At 43.3% G+C, this 17,178-nt stretch overlaps 3 long non-coding RNA genes across 3 annotated transcripts in view; 2 read left to right on the top strand and 1 right to left on the bottom strand.

Annotated features, from left to right (window-relative positions):
- LOC146425462 (uncharacterized) overlaps positions 1-2,653 on the top strand; it is a 77,024-nt gene extending 74,371 nt beyond the window's left edge. Inside the window, exon 2 of the long non-coding RNA XR_014846590.1 lies at positions 1,426-2,653. This is a non-coding gene — a long non-coding RNA (uncharacterized LOC146425462). The remainder of the gene's footprint in view (positions 1-1,425) is intronic.
- Positions 1-17,178, bottom strand: part of LOC146425459 (uncharacterized) — a 227,237-nt gene that overhangs the window by 105,708 nt on the left and 104,351 nt on the right. The window lies entirely within an intron of this gene.
- LOC146425461 (uncharacterized) lies at positions 15,960-16,897 on the top strand. Its single transcript, XR_014846568.1, has 2 exons — positions 15,960-16,066; positions 16,372-16,897. It is a non-coding gene; the product is annotated as an uncharacterized LOC146425461 (long non-coding RNA).

Below are 17,178 nucleotides of genomic sequence, written 5' to 3'. Positions count from 1 at the left end.
ACGGGACTCTCACGTGAGAGGCAGCTGAGGGGGAGTCACAATCCATCACAGACCCCCCAAAGTGCTCCCCAGACGCCTTGCACCACAGGAGTGCAAGCAGAGTCTGCTGCTAGAGGCTGCCCCCTCCCCCGGGGGGACATGCCTGGACATTTCCACCTGGCCTGAGTGTATATTAACCCATGGCATTCTGCACTTTCGGGGGGACTTCCACCACCGAGACCAGCGGAAGAGGACATCAGGACACCAGCGGGACCCACGGAGTGGTGATACTTCTTTGTCCCTGTCCATCTCTGTGTCCCCCCCCCCCCCCACCTCTTTTCCTACTTCTCTTTTTCTCTCTTTTCTTCCCTCTCTCTCTCGTATTTTCTATCAAATAAAACCCATACTATTGATTGGCATATGGTCTCGTTTGTACCTTAATTCGGGCAGAGGTATTTCCAAAGAACCTTAATAATTGGATCATAACAAGGTCTGGAGCAGTAATGAAAACAGTGATATCAGTAGAGGGATCTACTTGATAAACCTGATGAGCAGAAACAGCTTGCTACACCTCATTCAGCACCTGTCGCACCTCAGGAGTCAATTTCGAGGTGAGTTTAGATCAGAGTCCCCCTTTAAAATATTAAAAAGTGGGGAAAAGTTGATCATTGGTTAGTCCCAAATACGGGCGTAACCAATCGATGATACCCAGCAATTTTTGGGCATCATTCAGAGTCTTAATAGAGTCTGAAAACTGCACCTCTTGACGTTGTATGGTTTGATCCAAAATTTTGACTCCTAAATATTTCCAAGGAGGCTGCTGTTGAATTTTCTCCGGAGCCACTTGCAACCCATAGGAATGCAAGGCATTGAGCAGTCAAAGCTGTAACCTTTGCAACTCATCCTGGGTGGATGCTGCCACCAGGATATCATCCATATAATGGTAGCAGAGTGCCTTGGGAAACTGCTCACGGATTCCGGACAAGGCCTGAGCAACGTACCATTGACAGATAGTCGGGCTATTCTTCATGCCCTGTGGTGACACTTTCCATTGAAATCTCTTTACAGGCTCCGCATTAATAATTGCAGGCACAGTAAAGGCAAATTTTCGTCTGTCATTGGGGTGCAAAGGGATTGTGAAAAAACAGTCCTTCAAATCAACGATCAAGATTTCCCACCCTGTGGAAATCATTGTAGATGAGGGTATATGCTGTATGCTGGCTGTATGCTCCCCATACTTTCCATCACTGCATTAACTTTTCAGAGCTCTTGCAACTGTCTCCATTTCCCCAATTTTTTCTTAATTACGAATACAGGGGTGTTCCAGGGACTGGTAGAAGGCTCTATGTGTCCCTGTTGCAGTTGCTACTGAACCAGCTGACAAAGGGCAACTAATTTGTCTTTTGGCAGGGGCCACTGTGGTTCCCATATGGGTGTTTTGGTCAGTGTGGTGGTTTTGATTGGCCCAAAACATCAGTGAAGTGTTTTTAACATCTAGGAGAAATTTGGACCCCTCAGAAGCTGTTGTAGTAGGCCTGGAGAGGTGTCTGAGGGGTGGGGTGTGGCACAAAGATGGCTCCTGTGTGTCCTGAGTGCAAGTTCTGGAAGTTTTTACATCAAGTCCAGCAGAGCCAATCTCTGATGGCTCTGAAGGTGATGGACATGCTACCAGCCAAGTTTGGGCCAATTGGAGGTGCTAGTTATGCCTCTGTGAAAACATATTTAAGGAGAAATCAAAACAAAGCAGGCACGCACTTCTTTCACTTTGTAGTTGGAGAAGGAGGAGGTGGAGGTGAAAATATGTGAGGGAGAACAGCATGGAGATTGCCAAGGTCAGTGAAGAAGCGGGGAGAAAAGGGGTGCTCCAGTGCTTCCGGCACCGGAGCTGAAACTTTCTGCTAGCCGTGGTGGAAGCTATGGGGGGAGCAAGAAGTTTCTCCTGCAGCCCATGGAGTCCATAAGGATTCAGAAATCCACCCACAGCTCACTCCAGAGGAGCAGGTGGATGCCTGGAAAAGACTGTGAACCAGTGGGAGTCTCATCTAAGAGTTAAAACTGCAAAAGGCCTTGACTGGGAGAGAAAGGCCTTGTTCCTGGGATGGAAGCAGCCTGGCCTCAGCTCAGGAGAGTCTGCACAGCACCTTATGGACAAAAAGACTCATGTTGCAGCAGAATTCTGGCGGGATGTTTCTCATGAGATTGGACCCACGCCAAAGAAGTTCCCAGAGGACTGTCTCTCGTGGGAAGGACCCCTGGCTAAATAGAGAACCTCTTTTCCTGATTGGACTGACCAGAGGACCCCTCAACCTGCCCCCTGTCTGTGTTGCTGGTTTGGAAAGAAGGAAGGGGGGGGGTGAGTGCAGAGACTGCTTCTTATGAGGGTGGGGGTGAGAGCAAAAAACTGTCTGGAGAGAGAAACAAGTAGAGATAAAGAGTATTTGTAGTAGAAGAATTGTGGTGATGAGTAAATTTGAGAATCTGCTCTGTGGACTGAAAAGAGACCCCACACCCTGCCCCCCCACCTGGCTTGTTGACTGTAAAGGAGGAAAGGGGGTGAATACTATAGGTTCTTAAGAGGGAGGGGGGAGTGAACAAAAACTGTATGAAAAGTTTATTTTTGCCTGCATTTATCCTCCAACTCTGTTAGGTAATTAAACACTTTTTGCAACTTTAAGCTTGGAGCCTGGTTGCCCTCTTTTCGTGCGTCCTCCTGGCAATGTCCGGTCTCAAAACCCATGACAGTCAGCTATCGCAGAGATAGCATGGAATACAGTGCGCCCTTGCACACAGTGACCCCTATTAAAAATTTGTCATGATTCATGCCCCCCAAGCTGCCAACACGTCCCATCCCCAGAGGTTAATTGGAGCTGAAGTGACAAAGGGCTGGATTAAGGCCGTGTGTCCCTCTGGGTCCTTCACCAACACAGGTCGCTTACTCAGTCGGCTCTGTGTGGTTCCTCCCAGCCCCGTGATAGCTGATCCCATGGGGGCTAGAGGCCATGAAGGAGGCCATGAAGTGGAGGAAAGAATCATTGCATCAGCACCTGTATCAATCAAACCTCGGATCCAAATTTGGTGTGGATGCGCTTTCGGCATGATGAGGGTACATGTCATCTGTGGTCTCTGATTAGAGATGGCAGCAGCCCAGTAAGCCTGCAGAAGTCCTGGCAGTTCAGTGCTGTTACCTCCGCCAACTTGCTGGTCTACCCTGGTAACAGAAGACTCAAAAGGCAACAATTGAGCAATGTGAGTCTTTTCAGGGATGGTGATGGGGGGGTCTGATGTGGAAACTGTAGCGTGAAGCTGGCCTGTGAAATCAGCATCTATAACTTCTGGAAGAACAAGGATCCCTTGGCTGGTGGCATCAGGCCCTCCCACAAGCAGCACACTGAATCCCTGATCCAGGGGTCCATGCACATCCAAGGGAATCCTATAGGCATCGCTAGATTCTAGGATGACTGTTGCTGCGGTGTAGGCGTTGACTCGGGCTGAGCCTTGGGTGCTGTCTCCACATTGACTGGATTGGCCTGTGTCGCCACCCTGTTCTGGGGGAACTGTCGTGATGGGGGCAAATCCCCCTTTTTGCACCCCTCTTCATGTTTCCTGACAGGGGTTGACCATCTACAGGGAATTGTGACCTTCAATAGTCTGAACAGTGACCTGGCCTACCACACCTCTTACATTGAGGAGTCTCGGTACCCGAATTTCCCTTCTGCTTTGATTTGATTCATTTCCGTTTGTTCCCAGCTTTGGGCTGTTTTTGTCCCTGATCAGGGGGTTCCCGACTAGGTGATAGAAATGCAGCCAAGGCGGATTTCCCTGGACTGTCTGCCTGTGGCTAGCACAGGTCTTTCCCATGAGAATTCTTTTTGTGTTTTATAAACAAAGATAAAGTTTGGATGTTATTAAAAACAGTGTCTCAAGATTTGGAAAGTGCAGGCCTGGCCAATCAGGCCTAGGGGGAGGTTTCTGGCTGACCAATCTGGGTGACCTTTGAAAACTCTATATATATGTTGGATTCAAACAATAAAGTACTTTTTTCTATGCCACGCTGAGAATCGGGGCTTTCCTTTTCTGCTAGCGGCTCAACAGCGACATCTGCCCTCACCTTAGCACAAGCTTGTACCATGTCTGTGAGTGAAGGATCCCCTGGTAGGGCATTTATGATCCTTCTACACTCCTCATTGGCATTGTCTCTTGCTAACTGCTTGCACAATATCTGTCTCAATGTATCATTGTCTTGGATTGATGTTATGATAATCCTTTATCCCCTATCGTTGGCTTATATGCCCAAGAGAGAAAAATGTGTGGTCCTGTCTCTTTAACTACACCCAGCCGAAGAGAGAAACGCGGGTTGTTTTGAAAACATTTTCCCCAAGCCTCGCTCCGGGGGAGGATTCGTCGCCTGGCAGAGACTGCGTGCTGGACGGGGGTCGGAGTGAGCTCTGTTCCCGTTTTTTTTCCCATTTTTTCTTTTTCCTCGTTTGGACCCCTTCTCTTCGATCTGCTTTGCCACCCGGAGACCCAGGAGGGCCAGAGGACAGCAGAGCTCTCCAGGGAGCTCCACCCGGCCCCGGGGGGGCGAGGAGGAGAGGGGCTGCGTCTGAGAAAAGGACTTTTTAATCAGGTTGAATAACTCCTTTTCACCTTGGTTTTCCCCTTCCCCAGTGCCTTGCAGGGCACTCTGCGTGGTTTTGTCAAATAAATAGTTTTTTCTTCACTTCCATCTAAGAGGTTCTGTTGTGGGTGGGGGAGGGGGTGTCGGGGCCCTTCGCTCTCGGAGGAGAGAGAGTCTTATCATTAACCCGGGACAATCATCTTCCACCTGCTTTTCCAAGGCAGCTGCTAGCTTCTCTACAAAGGTCAGGGAAAGCTCAGATTGCCCCTGATGTATTTTTGAATACCATGTTTGTGGGGCAATCATCTCCATAGTTTTTGTGATGGCTCCCATACCGAGCTTTTGGGCATGCTTCAGAATCCAAGGATCCCAAGTAGCTTGGACGTTGGGGTTAGAGAAATGTCTTTTCCCCATAAGGACATCAACCCCAGTCGTGCGCTTAGGGTCCTCAGGAGGCAAGTACATATTGTCCCTTACCTTTTTTTCAACCAACATTCTCCAATTGTTCTCAAAAACTCCATATTGCACGGGGAGAAACAAGACTTGAGCCAAATATGTAATATCAAATGGAGCAAGCAGATCACTATTTATCACTCTAATAATTTGCATAACATGGGGAGAAGAGAGCCCATAAGTTGCTATTTTCGAGTAAAGGTCATTTACGACTGTTGCAACCAGAACATACGACCTTCCATGCAGTGACATCATGCCTGCTTTTCTCATCCGAATTCGGGTCAGGCTTAAACACCGGAAAAGCCTGAACGTCTCCGTGCAGGAAGCTAGCATCACTTTGACCTGCCATAGCAGCTCCATGCCTCTCCCGTCATCTTTGCATCCCTAATCTCTCTATAAGGTCCCAATGTCCCGCATCCAGCGCGCCCTGCTTTACTGATTCCCAGAAATGCAGGGAGTCCCGTGAGTGTAATGGCTCCGCGCTGTCCTGGTGTTTTCAAGGGTTGCTCAGAAGCAAATGCTTCTTTCGCTGCCCCGCCAGCGCGAGCTTTCGCCCAGGAGGAAGCATCCCATCTACATCACTGTCTGAATCGTCAGAGTAGGGCTTGCTATCTGCGAGCCCTATCACAAGAGACTGGTCTAGCTGGATGCGGTTTCCGTGCCGCAAAATGGCACAGTGGTGGGGTTGGGGGAAGGGCAAGAGGATGGCGGTGATACAGGCGGGGCATCGGGCATGCTCGCCGAGTTCACTGGCACAGCGTCAGTTAAAATCGCTTGCTGCATCGGCACAAAAGCGGCTGGATCAGCGCGCTGTGCTGAGGCTGCGTCTGCCACTGAAACCGTCAGAGGGACCGGCACTTCCTGTATTTGTCCCAGATCCCTCTGCACCCCTGCTGCCATGTCAGCTGTCCCTGCGGCATGGAGTCTGGACACCTTCTGGGGTCTTGGGACAGGCACTTCCACCCTGGTCCAGCCTGCGTGCTGGATGCCCTGCGAGCAGATCTCCACCATATCTTGGCGGAATCTGGCCACTTCGGCCATTAAATCCATTAAAAGGTGAGACAAAGGGGGCAAATCTGGCGGCTACCCAAAATCCCGAGTACCTGATTTGCAGAGAGTCTGCGCCAGCAACGCCTCAATCGGCATGTCAATCAGGTCGCCTTGACTGGAAGCACTGGCTGCCGGAGGCTTCTCTTCTGGTTCTTGCATGACTCGCGGATCCTGCGCAGTCCACGTGGCAGCCAGGATTTCTGAGTCCGTGTCTGTTCTGGATGGAACCAGGGTCTGTTGCTGTCCCGCTCATGTCACGGCAGGGCAAGCAGTTTCTGCACTCTCAGTTCCTGCACCCGGGGCAGCACACACTGCGGCTGGGAGCTCCATCGGGGGCCCCGATGGGGGGGGGAAGGGCGGTGCCATTCCATGGAGGCAGAGGCAGCTGGCGTCCCGTGGTCACTCCGTTCTCCCTCTTTCTTCAGCATCTCCGCTAACTGCTCATTTTGTTAGCGTGGAAAAAGCATAATCACGGAATGATTACATGCAGGTGCTTTTTATTGAGCTCAGGAAGCCGGGGTAGGATGTACCCAAATCTGTCTTCAAAATTTGAAGTGAATACATTTTATATTCTTCCCTTACATAACAGTTGTATAATCATATGTTAATCATCAACTTAATATTGTTCCATTGTTTTCCCTGAAGTATGACTTAAACCCCCTCTTCCCACAATATTTCTGATTTATTTCACAGGTCCAAATCCGCATGATTTAGCTAAAACAATTCCTGATATTTTCTAAACAGTCTTCGTGTTCATGTCACCATGAACTTGTACATGCAGGTCCCCAGGTGCAGTTTCACATGATTTGCAGTAACTACAATACCTAACCCTGTTCCCAAGGCCTACTTTTAGCTATCCCGATTTTAGAAACATTTTAACCCTATGTTAACAATTTGGGTGGGGGTAGGTGGGTAAGATAAAATCATTTGGAGAGTTATACTTGCTCTTTTTGGACCCATCCGCTGCTGACTGTGGGGCTGTGGGGTCAGTCCGGATCGGGGGTTTCTCCGTGTGGTCCTCGCTGATTGAAAGCAAGGAGTCCAAACAGAAAGAAACGTTAAGCTCTGCAGTGTAAAATTCCTGTCCCCCTAACGCGTCCCAGACAGATCGCCATGTCCGATGCAAACAAATGGTTTTCATGTCTCCAAATATCATTTCTTTCCTCAAAGCCTTCCCAACCTTGAGCCACAAAGGACAGTCCACATCTGTCTCCCACACCTCTGGAACCCCATTTTCAGCGGCCCAATTCATCAACACCCTGGTAAGGTGTTGCTTGCCTGTGACTGCTGGATCACACCAGGGATCCTCCAAGAAGGCTCGCAGAAATTCATCTTTTGGCATTGGGGGGGTCCATTTCCATCCCAAAACTGAACCGCGCCGCGCCGCGGGCGGTGGGGGGAGAGGTTGCCGGCGTACTTTTGCAGTGCGTGTAGTACGCGTCAGTGGTCACCAGATGTCGCTGTTCAACTGCTAGCAGAGTGAAGAGATGAGTCCTTTCAGAGTGCTAAAAGAACTACTTTATTAAATAATTAACAGATTTATATACATACTATCGCTGTTGAGCAGCTAGCAGAGTAAAGAGGTCAGTTCTCAGTGGCAAGAAGGAAAGACCTTTATTGTTTTGATTTCATCATATATATATGACTTTTCAAAAGTCACCCAGATTGGTCGGCCAGAAGCCTCCCCCTAGGCCTGATTGGCCAGGCCTGCACCGTCCAGATCTTGGGACACTGTTTTTAATAACATCCAAACTTTATCTTTATTTATAAAACACAAAAAGAATTCTCATGGGAAAAGCCTGTGCTAGCCACAACACACCAGAAAGCTGTTTGGATTGGACCAACAATCATCCACCCCCCAGGGATTGATTGGCCCAGGCGTTTGACCGCCTGTATCCAAAAGGCTGTTTCAATAACATGAAACTTTAATTATAAAACATAGAAGAAGAAGAGAAAATATCCTGTGGGAAAGGTTTCTATGCTGCGACAAGCACCCACCCAAATTTCTGCTGCAACGCGAGTCCTTTGTCCATAGGGTACAGATTTCCGAGTTGAGGCCAGGTTGCTTCCATCCCAGGAGCAAGGCCTTTCTCTCTCTTGCAAGGCCTTTGCAACTTTAACTCTTCATATGAGACTCCTACTGGATCACAGCTTCCTCTAGCCATCCACCTGCTCTTCTGGTGTGGGCACCTCCCCACGGGCTGTGGGTGGATCTCTGCACCCCTGTGGACTCCATGGGCTGCAGGGCGACCACCTGCTCCCCCCATGATCTTCACCACTGCTGGCAGAGGGTTTTCAGCTCTGGCACCTGGAGCACCTCCTCCCCCACCTTCTCCACTGACCTTGATGTCTCCATGTTGTTCTCCCTTCACATATTTTTACCTCCTCCTCTTCCTCTAGCTAAAAAGAAGCGTGTGACTACTTTGTTTTGATTTCTTCTTAAATATGTTTTCACAGAGGCGTAACTAACATCTCTAATTGGCCCAGACTTGGCTGGCAGCATGTCCATCACTTTCAGAGCCATCAGAGATTGGCTCTACTGGACTTGGTGAAAAACTTCCAGAACCTTCACGCAGGACACACAGGAGCCATTTTCTGTGCCACTCCCCACCCCTCAGACACTTCTTCAGGCCTACCACAACAGCTATTGAAGGGTTTGAATTTCTCTTAGATGCTTAAGATACCTTGCTGATGTTCTGGACTAAGCAAAACCACCACAATGACACCAAATGTATGTTAAATGAGGTTCCGTCCATCACATACCTACCTCACTGCAACCTCCTTTCAGTAGTTGTAGACAGCCATAATGTGTCCTCCCTTCACCCTCCTTTTCTTCAGACTAAATAACCCTAGTTCCCTTGGCTGGTCCTTATAAAACTTGTGCTCTAGTTCCTTCACCAGCTTCATTGCCCTTCTGTGGATACGCTCCAGCACTGCAATGTCCTTCTTGAATCGTCCAAAACTGCACACAGGATTCTAGGTTTGGCCTCACCAGTGCCAAGTACAGGGGAATTATCACCTCCCTAGTCCTGCTGGCCACACTATTTCTGATACAAGCCAGGATGCCATTGGCCTTCTTGGCCACCTGGGCACACTGCCAGCTCATATTCAGCCAGCTGTCAACCAATACTCCCAGGTCCCTTTCTTCCAGATAGTTTTCCAGCCACTTTTCCCCAAGCCTGTAGCATTGTATAGAGCACTTGTGACTCAAGTGCAGGACCTGGGAAGGGAAGACCTTATCACTCTTTACAACCACATTTGAATAAAATACATCTCAATATCCAAGTCTGTCGAAGTGATACATTGTAAAGAATTAATGCAATCATCTACCGTTTTGAGTATGAGAGGAGACAGTAGTGACTTTTTTTGAAGTGTTGAACCAAAGCTGTAGTTATTTTTGGGGTCAGTTACGTACTGATCAGTGTGATACCTTTGCATTATAATATACTGTATGGAGCTTTGTTGAGACTTTTCTGAATGAAATATTTACCCTGAACTTGGTGTATACCAAAAATAATGCATTTATTTTGGTAATACAGAATAAATTTTACAGCTGTGGTATTATTGCTTAACTGTAGAAGAATAGCTTGCAAAGCAAGGCCACAGGAGCCTGAGAAATGGCATAAATGGAATTTATATGCACAATCCAGCCCATGTGACTGACCCTGAAATGTCTTTCCCAGGAGATAATGAAACGTAAGAGCCAAGAATGTGAACATCATAGAAGAATTATAAACAAGAGAGGGAAATCACACAGACAGGACTTTAGCTGATGCTAGGAGAGCATGATTAGAAGCTTACAGCCAATTAGCGAGTTAGATCAGGCGCATGAACTCAGGCAAATAACCAATCATGTATACCAGTGTGTCGCGTGAACAATGCTTTTTTCTATAATAATGCTTGTTTCCAGCGAATAAACAAAATGGCACCGATATCTCTATGAGAGTGTGTGCTATATTCGGGTGACTCCCAACACTTAACTGTAACATAAATATAAACAAAATTAGTCCTTGTTATTCTTAAGTATCCTTTATGTTTTGTTTGTGTATTGCATTTTAAATGACTAGTTTCAACTAAAGTTCTGTCTTATACCAAAGGCAATATATCTGATGACTTTATTTCTACTTATCATATGTCATAGCTTTGCTTGGGAAGAATTTGAAAAATACAATAGCATTTTAAGGTAGCTGAGAGGATACATGTTGTAATGTATGCCAAAATGATTTACCTTGACTGTATGAGGGGCTAGATTTTCTATTTTGTGAGCAAAGTTAAGATTTTTCTTTTAAAAAGTGTGAGTACCCTTATCTCCTATTGGTGTCCATCTAAGTTCTATTTATAGACTACTGCTAAAAAACAGGCTCATTTTTACCAAAGGGAAGAAAATACAAAAACTTTGTTTAGAACATTTATTTAGAGTCCTAACTTTGGCAATCAGGTTTGACAGGACTGGTCATAGAGCTGACTGTTTCTTAACACAGTGTGCCTTTCAATGTATAAAACCATTTGGTGATTAATGTTTGGTTTATTTACAGAGCTATTACAGGATGTAGGATATTGCATAGCTGAAACAGGCTTACCATAGGATTTCAGATGGGTACTAGGTGACAGGATTATTTAAAAACAAGAATATATTAAGAAACTGCTTATTGTAGAATAAAGGATTATTACAAATGATAATGTCATGGTTTAACTCCAGCTGGCAACTAAGCACCACATAGCTGCTCACTCACTCCCCCCAAGCAGGATAGGAAAAGAGAATCAAAAGGGTAAAAGGGAGAAAACTCATGGGGTTGAAATAAAAACAGTTTAATCATTTAAATAAAATAATGAAATTGTAAGGAAAATTAAAATAACAGAGAGAAATAAAACCCAAGACAGACACGTGATGCAAATGAAAACAATTGCTCATTACCAACTCATTGATGCCCAACCAGTCCCTGAGTAGTAGCCCCCCTGCAATTTCCCCCCTAGTTTTATGGCTGAGCATGATGCCATATGGTATGGGATATCCCTTTGGTCAGTTGGGGTCAGCTGTCATGGCTGTGTCTCCTCCCAACTTCTTGTGCACCCCCAGTCTACTTGCTGGCAGGGCAGAGTGAGGAGCAGTAAAGGTCTTGATGCTGTGGGAGCACTGATCAGCAATAACACATTTCTGTATTATCAACACTGTTTTCAGCACAATTCCAAAACACAAACTATTACTACCTACTGTAAAGAAAATTAACCCTATCCCAGTCAAAACCAGCACAAAGTATAACTATGATAAGTAATATACATTCTTTCCCTTTTTTATTTTGGATTCTTGCAGTTAAAAGTTAAAGGTACTGTAGTTTATATTTCATACAACACTGGAATGTCTGCTAAAGTTACAACTGTAGTATTTCTTATGGTTGCAGGCTTTTCCATCTATACATGATCAGTATCCTTGAAATGCAATAAGTTATGGTCTGGCTTTTTCTGGTACTTATTGAGCTATTATTACTCTGTTCATTGTGCATGATCACACCACTTATAAATGAAAGTAATGAGAAGGGAGTGTCTTTACAAACAAACTGTGCGGCCTGCTGGTAGATAAAGCCAGATACTGAGAGATAGAAGAAACAATGGGAAGGAATTCCATAGGAATTCCTGTAATTGACCTACCCAAGACTGCTAAATCCCTGGATTTAGCTAAAAGACTAAACACAAGGAAAAGAAGAAGGGGGGCAATGTATATTAGAAGGGGGTCTATATTAGGTGATTCGGGAAGTCTGTACCTCTCAGAGTACCTCAGCCAATGGGGAAAGAGAGAGGGAAATGCCAGGAAATTAGGATAAAAAGAGGCTGCATCCTCTAGAAATTTGAGAGACCACATGGGAAATGCCCATGATCTCTCCCTTTATTCATGAATAGAGTTAAAGGACTCCTCTATCTCCTTTTTGGACATAAACCTCTAGTGTTTGTGAATTAATTTTCCTGACAGTAATATTCTGGTTTAGTATTCATTTTAACCTGGGAGGTGACAAAAACACACACCCTCAAAAACCAAAACAAAACCACCCCACCCTCCAAAAAAAACCCACCACAGAATCTTGCTTCTAGATGGACAAAGGGTGAAGGAAGAAGAGAGGAACAAAGTATCATGTGGGTATCTTTGTGCAGAATTCTGAAATTTTTAAGGAAGAGGTGATTAAGGATTAGTATTACTCCATTATGAAATTTCACTTTACTTTTGAAATAGCTTTCTTTAATTAGAAACAGCTTCATTGGATCTAGAGGAAGGTTTGACTACAAAAAATATTTTCAAATCAAAACTTCTTAATAACATTAATATCAGCATCTCAATCTTATGAATGATAAACAGAACATTAAATTGGACAATTCTGATTACTGAACAAAGGGCAATGGAAAAAGTTTCACAGAAAGCAGTCTCCTATATCAGGTTTCATGTAATGTTTTCTGTTGGAAAACGCAGTTTTCCAGCAAAACTTATGCTAACTAAACAGGCCTGAACGGAGCCTCAGCATAGCCAGGCCTCAGTGAAAATCCTGACAAGTTGTTTTGAAGAGCTGACGCCTGAGAACCACAGCTGTGTTTCTGAGCTGTGGGAAGAATGTCAGGAGAAAGATTAGGGAGTCAGAAGTGTTATGAGAAAAGAATAAGGGAGTTAACAGGAGGATCCCTGAATGTGTGAGAACAGACTGCAGGTGTGTGTGTAGCTATGAATAGTAACTTCTGTAACAGTATATAAGTTTCTCGTTTGGTGAAGTAAAATGGAGCTTACTTTATATCTCATATTGAGACTGCCGTGAGTTCCCTCTCGTCGTTTCTCATTAGTTTTCAGTTTTGAAATCAGAATATTTCAAGTTCTGCTTCTGAAATGTACAATTAATACAGAAATAGAAGTATATAGACAAATATGAATGTAATTATCAAGCATCTATAGCTGAGAAAGATGGGAAAAAATCAAGTTAAAACTTACTTCTAAACTAGGCCAGAACATGCAGTCCTTTTCCTTTTGACAAAATTAAGCAAACTTGAAAAGCAGTCAGTTTGAAAAGATAGTGTGTATAGAAGAAGATGTGTTCTTGTCTGGGGAAGGATTTTCTTTGCTCCCAGGTTTGCACTACCATATCAATGTTTGTTTTGGTCTTGAGTTAGCTAATCAGGAATTACTTCATCATTCTCCAGATCCTGAAGGGTGTTTTTATTTGAATATAGTGTTATGTAATCCAACATATACATGATGAACATATGTTACAAAGTAGGAGATGTAACAGCAAAATTTCAATAACAACAAATAATGTAAAAATGTAAAAATTGCTGCAGGACCTGAGACTAGACTACCCTAGTATTCTCCTGACCTTCAAAATTTCTTGCATTACTCTTGAATCTACACTTGTTAGCAAAAAGCATCCTGCTTCCAAATATGAGTCCATTATTTGGATTAAAAAATGGTTTCTTTTCCCTTTGAAAAATAAAGTCAGAAAGAAAATTGCTGTTAGTGAAAATTATAGAATTTTTGTCTGTAATTCAAACCAGCATCAAGGTAAATGTAGAAAATACTCTAGGAAACACAAGACTATGAGGGTACCGTGTTATGTGGGAATTTTACTTTTCATTATTTTGTACAAAAACTAGTATGGGAAATATTGCATTTAATGGCATGACACAGAGTTTTGATCAGGAAAAAAACAAAACAAACCATTTTGGGATCATGTTTGTGAACCTGAAGGAGCTTTTTAATTTACATATGATAATTTTTTTTTAAGAATTATGTCCATAATTTATTAACAGAGTCTGGATGGTGAGGTGAGAAAGAAGCTCACTATTGTAAAATTTTAAACATTTATTAACAAAAAATACAATAGGAAACAAAATGAAAAACTTGTTCCACAAAGTAGAGGGAACAGCACTGGATGCTTAGCCACCAATGCGGGGAAGCCAGAGGCACACCTCCTAGCTAGGGGATACCGTTTTTATAACCCCCTAACCCCACCTCTTTAAGGTGCTCCAATTGGCTCATTGTCTTCAGTCCTCATTGGCTCATCATTTCTGAGGTCTTCTGATAGGTTACCTGCTTGCCCAGCTATCCCCTAATGCTGATTAACACCCTTTTCTCTTCCTTTTCTTAATTAAACAAAACTTTTAAGAGGAACATGTAACAATCAGAGGTAACCATTACATTTAACAATTAGCTGCAACAAATCATAACGGTTTAACAATTAGCCATAACAAATAAATAGAGGTAACCATAATATTTAACAACTAGCCACAACAAATCAGTAAGAGGTAACCATAATATATAGCAATTAGCCATAACAAATTAGTAGAGGTAACCATAACATATACCCAACTGTTGGAAAACGTAGTTTTCCAGCAAAACTCATGCTAACTGAACAGAGCTGAGCAAGGCTTCAGTGTTCCCAGGCCTCAGTGAAATTCTGACAAGCTGCAGTGGTTGTTTGCCTGAGAATGTTTTGTGGGAAGAATGCCATGAGAAAGATTAAGAGTCAGGAGTGTTATGAGAAAAGAATAAGGGAGTTAGCAGGAGGATCCCTGGGTGTGTGAGAACAGCTGCAGGTGTGTGTATGTATCTATGAATAGAAACTTCTGTAACAGTATATAAGTCTTTCGTTTAGTGAAATAAAATGGAGCTTACTTTATATCTCATATTGAGAGTGCCTGTGAGTTTCCCTCGCGCCGCATCTCGTTACCCAACCATTATCAAATAACCATAACAAATCAGTAGAGGTAACCATAACATATACACAACCATTAATAATTAACCATAACAAATGCCTCATAACCCTTTAGGAAAGCCAACTCCATGACTTCATTTATAACAATGATGAGAAAGTCTGGCAAATGGTGATCTAGAAATTGATGGTGTGTTACCTTGGAAGACATCTTAAGTTTGTTTTGGCTATTGTCTTGGTTGAAGACAATTTAAAAGAACACTCTCTAATGAGTTGCCTCCCTTTATAGGTTCAACCAACCCCTTTCCACCAATAAGGAATGAATAGGAGTAGATTTGAGTGAAAAAATGACAGTTTACTAACAAACAGAACAGCATCAGGAAAAAAATAACAGCAAATAACTGCTAGATACCAAACTGCTAAATCTCACAACCCCACGGGAACAAAGAAAGACCCGAAATGCCAAAAATACCTTCCTAAGATGGAGCCCAGCAGTGGTGGATGCATGGCTTGAAGGACAAAGGGACAAGATGGCGTCAGATCCCTCATGGGAAGGCAGGAGTTTATGGAGTAGTTCTAGCGGCAGATGATGAACTATTGGCTGCCCTGCTACTGTCAGTTAGATGCCCTTACTGTGGAATTCACCCCAAGGCAGCTCAAAAATGCTAATTGCAGTCTCTCCCAGATGAGGAAGAAGGAAAAAAAAAACCAACAAAAAAAGAACCCAAAAAGAAGAAGCCTCTGCTTAAGCAAAGACCAAGCAGCCAGTGAAGCAAAAACCACGCAGCAAAAAGGGACGAACTGCCTGCGAAAGCAGACTTTAAAAGCGCCCATGATAGCACACCCCTCTCCCCTCCACAAGCTTCCTGGCTGTAGGATGTTAAAGAGACAGTAACAATTTTTGGGCACAGATAGATATCTAATTCAATAACATGGATTACCCCAAGACAGCTACCTATGATGTGAGGACTTTTTTTGAGATAGATAGCTTTGTCCTCTGAACCACTGTCATTATTAGCAGTCATCCCGATCTAGTGGTTAAGAGTCTTTTTTAAATAAAACTTTATTTTCTTATAGGGCTGCAGCTTTCAGGGTGATTTGTGTTTTGTTTTGTTTTGAATGGTATAACTTTTTACCATAATAGAACCAGATTAACACAATTATTTGGTTTAATTGCAGATTGGCAAAGGAAAAAGTTATGTATGAAAAAGAAGCAAAACAGCAAGAAGAAAAGATTGAAAAAATGAAAGCTGAAGCATGTGATGATTATGGAATTAAGAAGCAGGTAAACTATCCTAAAATTTGTTTCATAAAATCCTTTGCTCTAATTTAATCATAGCCATCCTTAAATTAAAAATAAAATCTCCTGTACCTTTTTCCAGACTCCTGCTATATAACTACTAGAGTAAAATCTTGTCAATTAAAAAAGTCATAATATGCACTTGTAGAAACTTCATTCCCTCCAAAACTGTTAAATTATACGGAGACTGGGTATAGATGGTTTAGCACTTGGTGTCAGGATGGCTATCACTCACTAACAATGGGTATAGTTTAGACTCATTATTACAATATGAATAAATTTTTTTTAAGGTTCCCCATAAAGGATAGTTGTTGCAGACAGTTGGTACATGCCCTTTTGGAAGGAGGAGTGTCGAGTTTTCTTGTCACTGAGAGAAGGCTTGGGTTTGGGAGATTTGTTTATATTCTTTACAGAAGTGTGACATGTATGTGTTTAACTGTGGTCTTTATATTCTTTCAACTAAATATGTTGTCTTTTAACTATGTTTTCGCAAGCATTTTCCAAATGTTTTTCTTAAATCTTCACAGAAACTGAAACTGTAAATTAATATTATTTTCACTTTTTTCAATAGTCTGGTGATTTTGGGTTATAAAACCTGCTGTTCTTCCATCTTCATTTATTAAACAGTGGAGGAAAAGGTAAACAAAACCCAATATAAAAATAAATAAAAACAAGCCAGGAGAAAGCCTTTTTAGAACAAACTAAACCAACTTATTTAAGTTCATGTGTGCATGTCCTGCCTTGCTTTCATTATGTTATGAGAAAGAAATAAAGAATAAAAATAAAAGAATAAAGAATTTGTATACAAATTAATAATTGTATTTATAGAGCTTAGCTGTCTTCTGCCTCACCACAAACTGAGACTCCAAGACCCTAGAGAAATAGTATTTCTTAAAATCTGCTGGTGCTAACAAGAACTTATGAATACATTTCCCATTTTTAGTGTCCCCTATTCATCAGATTATTTGACTGCACTGTGGTATTTTCACAGTGACCTGGCAAGATATCAAGATTCATGAAGGAAGGTGAGGTTAATGAGTATGCTAACAATTAGGTATGAGTTCATAAATGTAACTCCAACATCAGTGACATATGAA

Source organism: Lichenostomus cassidix, chromosome W (genome assembly GCF_008360975.1).
Source record: "Lichenostomus cassidix isolate B80296 chromosome W, HeHo_3.0, whole genome shotgun sequence".
In the NCBI taxonomy this organism is placed as follows: Eukaryota; Metazoa; Chordata; class Aves; order Passeriformes; family Meliphagidae; genus Lichenostomus; species Lichenostomus cassidix.
This window is presented reverse-complemented; position numbering and strand designations above follow the sequence as displayed.